The following is a 6,319-nucleotide window of genomic DNA, read 5'->3' as shown; positions in this document are numbered from 1 at the left end:
CAGCTTCGCGTCCCGGGCCCCAAGCAGCGCCTGTCCGAGGCCCGCAGCAGGGTGGTGACCCGGCCTTTCTGTGTGGTGACCGTAACTTATGTGAGGACGAGGCCTTTCTAGAAAATTCGGAACCCAAAACTCTAAAGAAGACCCCACGCAGCACCGTTAAGCACAGTAACCGAGGTATATTCAGCCCCAAATGTGCTTTCTTCCTTTGCGCGTGCATTTTCTGTTTTTCTCAGCGCGTCGAGCACTTACTCTGCCCCCCTGGTTGTGTGGAACAGAAATGTTAATTTAACTTCCACGGCTGGAAGTCTCTTTAAAAGGGTTGCTGGCGAGAGAGCAGACCAGGCCCCAAACGATCCGTAGCAGCTCCTGGTGGGTTGAGCGACGTGTCCCGTGTCCACCGTGTCCCCTGTGCTGGCGGTGATCGGCGCTTTTATGGAAAGTTTGCGGGGGAAAGATGCAGGTCGTGGTGAATTTACACTGGCTGCAGAGGCAGCTGGTGGGAGAAGGCGAAGCGGGGCTAGTGCTGGGACAGGCGCCGAGTCCGCAAGGAGCAGGCGTTTGCTCCTCTGGGTCGCGGTGGACAACAGTCTAGAAAGTTCGTAGGTAAACAAGAAGTGGAGGTGCCTGGGGTTGGTTGGCGCCGGGCTGTTATCTTTTTTAGATAACCGAGGAAATAGCTACCTGGAAGTTAATTCAAAGTTCCAGCCTACGCCGGGGAATGTGAGCAGTCTCGTTAGCTGGCCCCCAGCTATTGATAGGCTGTTTCTCTCCCTGCTTCTCTCTCTCCGTCCCTCCATCTCTCTCTTTCTGTCGCTCACTCACTCTCCAGCCCGCTATCATTTAATTTTGAGCATCTCAGAATTTATCTCGTCGCTTTGTAACAAGTTCTGGAGATAAAGTCCTGTTAGGGGACCATTCAAGTGCCAACATTTTGGTATACTGCCCAGTGACTTCTTTGTACACATAACGAACACGTTTAAAACGGCGTTGTGAAGCCCTACTGAATCATTATGAGAACATGTTTAATGGCTGCTTACTAGTACTTCTTTTATGCACAGTACTTTAACCATTCCTCTTATTGGGCAGTTGAGTTGTCCCTATTTGACAAACAATGCTGGGATGAACATGTTTGTGCAAGAATCTTTATAGTTGTATTTCTTTAGACTAAGTTTTCCAAAACGGAGTACTGGGTTAATGGGGATGAATGTTTTTGAAGCTTTAATACATGTTGTTGCATTGTCCCCCCTGCCCCAACCTTCAGGGGAGTCGACTTCCAATGATGATTTCACCTTTTAGGCCTCCTCTACGTATATCTCACTCTGTTGCTCAGTATATAACAGGTTTTTTGCAATCAGACCTTTTCTACACAAGTTTTTTTAAGCATTTTTGTGTTGTAATTTTTTTTTTCCCAAAATAAACATGTTCCCAGGGCAAAGGACGTGTCCTTGTTGCTCTATTCATAAAGATCTCCCTTGAAAAGGAGGTGAAATGTCAAGAGCAACAGTGTCCCCTTTGCTGATGATAATTTCCGGTGACTCTATGACAAACCTAAACTACTAAGTATAATTACCTCCATGTCTTCAGACTGGAAACAAATAAAAGGCTGGAGCCTCAGGTCATTAATTTAATTCAACTGCACAAATATTCGAATGCTGCCATTGCTTTATGGCCTGATAGTAAATGAACCAGATAGGGACATAAGTGCTTCGTACCAGACTCACCGTGCTTAGTACTGTGATTAGGGTGCAAATATGGTGCTTATCAGGAGGCCACAAACTATATTCACACTAATAAGGCTTTCATCAAAGAGATGGGAGTTGAAGGATGGGCCTGGGTAGAATTTTTGGTGGGTCTTAATGGAGTAAGAAGAAAAGCGTTTCGTACAGAAAGAACAAAGTCCTGACAGTCAGAGGCTGAGGGCCATCCTCCGATGTAACAGAGGGAGCCAGGCGCCTGAGTTGCTCCAGGTCTAGAATGTGGAGGTAATCACGGCTGGATTGCAGACTGCCTTGACTGTGGACTTTACTCTGGCACGACGTGAGTTTTTGAGCCAATCTGTGAACAGCCACATTCAGATCATTTCTCTAGACTGAGAAAGTGAAAGTCCACCATATTAGAGTTTGGACTGTGACTGTAAAATAAAACTGTTGTATAACCCACATATGAAAATTAGCTTTAATCTAAAACTGAGTTAATTTAAAACTTGCCCAAGTTTGGTTTTGAGTGTCTATTTGTAATGTTCACCATGGCAACAAAAAGTCCAAAAAAGTTAAAACATAGAGCAGATATTAGACCGCGTGTACTTCTGAACATGCTACATAGTTATTTCTCACGTGTCTCTTATGTATGTGATTATATATCCAATTCAGGTCCCTAATTCAAGGTCGATTATTTCTTCTGTTCTAGTTATTGTCTAGGTGTTGGAAGTGCGAAGTGAACAAAGTAGATAGATCCCTGCCATCGGGGAGCCTACATTCTAGTGGGGGAGATGTTCAACAGGCAAATGAACATACAGTATTCATTTCCAGGTTAACATGATGGATTACATGCAAACACCTAATTATACTTGTACCCAAAGCACCACTAGGACTTCAGAAAAGGGATTTAAAAAAACCCCATAATCCTAGAACAGAAAGTATAGAGAAGACGAGAGATATGGAAGCTGGAATGAGGGGACAGACAGGTTGAAACTGATTTCAACTGACGAGCTGTGGGAAAAGCTAATCACATCAGATCTACACCGGAGAATCACCAGAGGGCTGGGGACTGGCAGCACCAGCACCTATGGAACTGGGGATGAAGGGAGAGTAGGGTAAGGAAAATGGGGCGAAAGCCGAGAAGCAGAAGCAGGCAGTCTACCATCTACTGGCAAGGTGGCCACTTTCCCCTTCCCCTATGAAAGACTAGAGATTCCTCTCTAGAGAGGAAACCAGAGAGTGTTTGGATGGTGGTGGGGGTGGTGGGGACTCCAGGCACAGGGCCTGGAAAACAGAACAAAGATTTAGTAGCCTACGGTGAATCTTGACCCTCTCTCAGCCCCTCCGTGGCTCCAGCTGACAGTTTACTTCAGAGGAGGACAGAGTGGAGGGCTCTTCTCTGCGGAGCAGACATCAGCATGGGACGGTGTCTCCAGGAAGCCCCACACCTTAGCGCATCCCATGAACTCTTAGTTCCCACTTCCGATCAGCGACAGAGAATCATGGGAAAGATATACGAGGAAAAATTCCAGAATGGAAGCTAGAAATCAAAAGAAAGAAATTTGAGAAACACCAAAACAACAGAGAGAAGGAAACTTTTTTTTTAAAGGCTGTTAATAACTTCAGATAATTCATCATGAAATTAGAAAAAAAAATTCAGATGATTAAAAAAAAAAGAACTCAGAAAAGCAAGCTAACAGCAAAAACTGAACAGAAAGCTTGAAACATCAAGTTGGAGAAATCTCAGAAGACATGGACAGAGAAAATATAAAATGGTGAGAACATTATGGAACCAGCCCGGGAGGCCCAACCATCCTAATAATATCCTGTAATACAGAAGGAACAACAACAAAAAAAAACAAAGCAAAGGAGGAAAACATCCACAAAAATGTTCAAGGAAATTCCCCATTACTGAAGGGTCATTCACTGAAGGAAAATGCCAGCCCAGTGAAGGAAAACGGACTGTCCCTGAGCACAACACCGTGAAACCATAGGACAGGACAGTGGGCACAGATAAGATCCCACAAGCTCCCAGAGAAAACGCAGGCCATAAGGAAACAGGAAGTGGATGGCTTCAGCTTTGCCAGTAGTTACCCTGGTAGAGCAGTGCCTTTAAGATTCTGAAGAAAAATGATTCTCAACCAAGAATTCTACTCACAGCCAAACTGTCAATGAAGTGGGTGAGTAAAGTAAGAACATTCAGAAAAGCTGAAAGGAATGTCCAATGAACATCTATATATCCATCTAAATTCTACAATTAACATTTTACTGTACTTACTTTATGACATACCTGTCCATTTATCCATTTGACAGTCCATATAATTTTTTGATGCATTTCAAAGTTAAAGAAATCAGTACATTTCACCTTTAAGCATTTCAGCATACATATAATTAATTATACTTGTTTATAGTTCACATTTTTAGTTAAGAACTTTCAGTGAAATGCACAGATTTTTTTTTTTTTGAAGGTGAGGCACCCTTGGTTGACCTCACAGATTGCAAGGACTTTGTCTGCGTACGATCCCTTATTTATTTATTTACTTTTTAAGCCTACAGCACCTGGTCTTCCTACGTGGTCTCCCATCCAAGTACTAACCAGACCCGACCCTGCTGAGCTTCCGAGATCAGACGGGATCGGGCTTGTTCAGGGTGGCATGGCTGTAGACGAAATGCACAGATCTTAAATCAACCATTCACTGAGTTTTGACATGTATCTATACCTGTGTGCTGCAAAACACTGTTGGGACATAAAACATGACTCTGACCCCAGGAATTTCTCACGCCTCTTCCCACTCGATCTGTGCTCCCACTCCCAAAGGCAACAACCGTGTTATCTTTTTCATGAGTTCATTTTGCCTGTTCTAGAACTCCATGTTAAAAGAATCATGTGGTATGTACTCTTCCCCTCAGCATGCTTCTGAGATTCATTCTTTTTGTGTATATCAGAAATTTGTTCCTATTTACCACTGAGTAGCAACACAGCATAGGATATGTCATGGTTTATCGATTTTATGCTGATGGACACTGAGGGTGTTTCCAGTCTGAGCTATTACAAATAAAACAGCCAAGAACAACCTTGTACATCTTTTTAGACACACATTTTCACTTACCACAGGTTAGTGCCTAGAAGTGAAATTACTGGGTCATAGTCGTGTTTTGTTTTAGAAGGAACTGAGACTTTTTCCAAAGGAATTGTCCCATATCACACATTCCCATGGCAATGTTACCCCACCAATACTTGTGTTATCAGTCTTTTTTCCTAATCAGTCTTTTTTATTTTAGTCATTCTAGTGGTTTTCTGGTGGTATCTCATTGATTTGCATTGCCCTGTTGACTCATGGTGTTGAACACGTGTGTGTGCACGCGCGTGCCAATCACCATGCCCCACTTTTAAGTAACTTGACAAGAGCCTTCTGATACTTGTGGGCTGCAGTGCAGGAAAGCTACAAATCTGTCTGAATAAGAAAAATTCTGTTACAGATATGTGATACGGAGTGTATCTCAGAGGAAGGAGAAGCTACTGGTAACGGTTCTGGCTTGGGGCGGGGTACCTGGAGAAGGAGGTATGAGGGAGACTTTTCACTGTTTGCCCTTTCAAATTTTATAATTTGTGGAAAATAATATACCTACTCAAAATAGGAATAAAAAAAGAGATTTTAAAAAGGACATCAAATAGATCTGAGGTGTTGTTCCTGGTGGAAGGAAGCGACCCCCAGGATATGATCCCCATTTACTCAGTTATGAGCACCCAGTGGCCAAAGAAATGGCTGCCTGGTCTTAATCACGGCATTCTTGCTGACATCTGTGCCAGAGGCGTACCGTGGGAGGGATGCTGGGGCAGGAGCCCTGAAACACCCCAGCGTGGCCACACAGGCTCTGTGGCTTTGCTGAGACACCAAGCCTTCTGCTCATCTGCATGGTGGGAATGAACCTTGTGCTCTCTGTTCTCTGTGTTTACAAGTCTGGCAAGGGCCATAAACGAGAGGGGGAACGAGTCCCAGTCACCTATTACTTTGTTATTGGGATTTTTTTGTAAATAGGGATAGACATTCACATTGTTAAAACAGCAGCTAGTGCGGCAGAGCTTATGCTAAAGACCACGGTCCCCTGCCCAACCTTTCCTTGGGTCTCCCCGTCCCCAAGTCTGCCCCCAAAGGGCAATCACTTTTTTTTTTAATTGTGACATATAACAAAGAAAAGACCACTAAACCAAAATGTACACCTTAGGGGTGACCACTTTTAACCGTATCAGATTTTTGGACTGATATCCTCTATATCTCCAAATAACAAGCCGATACCACTATTTCATGTTCGATCAACTGTCAACATGATCTCTCGGCTTTCAGCTGCAATAAATGAAGGTTAGCTCACTGTATCACCAACTCCCCCTTTATTGTATATATCACTATATTAGTTCTTCTCTTGGTCACCATTGAAACAATATACTCTCCATGTCTTTGCTCTACCCACTATCTCTTTATCCTTTTAGGTAAGATGAGGATAATGCCACAGCTTCCCGGCAGCAGGTCCTGGGCCTGGGCAGTCAGAGAGTGACCAGGGCAGCATCACCTTATGCTTCTGACCCAAGAGCAGGTTGTTTGCTTGAACCCCATCCTGCGGAT

General features: G+C 43.8%; 1 non-coding gene across 1 annotated transcript; it reads right to left on the bottom strand.

Moving 5' to 3' along the window:
- Positions 1-4,244: 4,244 nt before the first annotated feature.
- Positions 4,245-4,363, bottom strand: LOC120616816 (5S ribosomal RNA). Its single transcript, XR_005656703.1, has one exon. It is a non-coding gene; the product is annotated as a 5S ribosomal RNA (ribosomal RNA).
- Between the last annotated feature and the right edge of the window lie 1,956 nt (positions 4,364-6,319).

The sequence above is a fragment of the Pteropus medius genome, unplaced genomic scaffold (genome assembly GCF_902729225.1).
Source record: "Pteropus medius unplaced genomic scaffold, Ma_sr-lr_union100, whole genome shotgun sequence".
NCBI classification, from domain to species: Eukaryota; Metazoa; Chordata; class Mammalia; order Chiroptera; family Pteropodidae; genus Pteropus; species Pteropus medius.
Note: the sequence above shows the minus strand (reverse complement) of the source record. Positions and strands in the feature narration are given on the sequence as shown.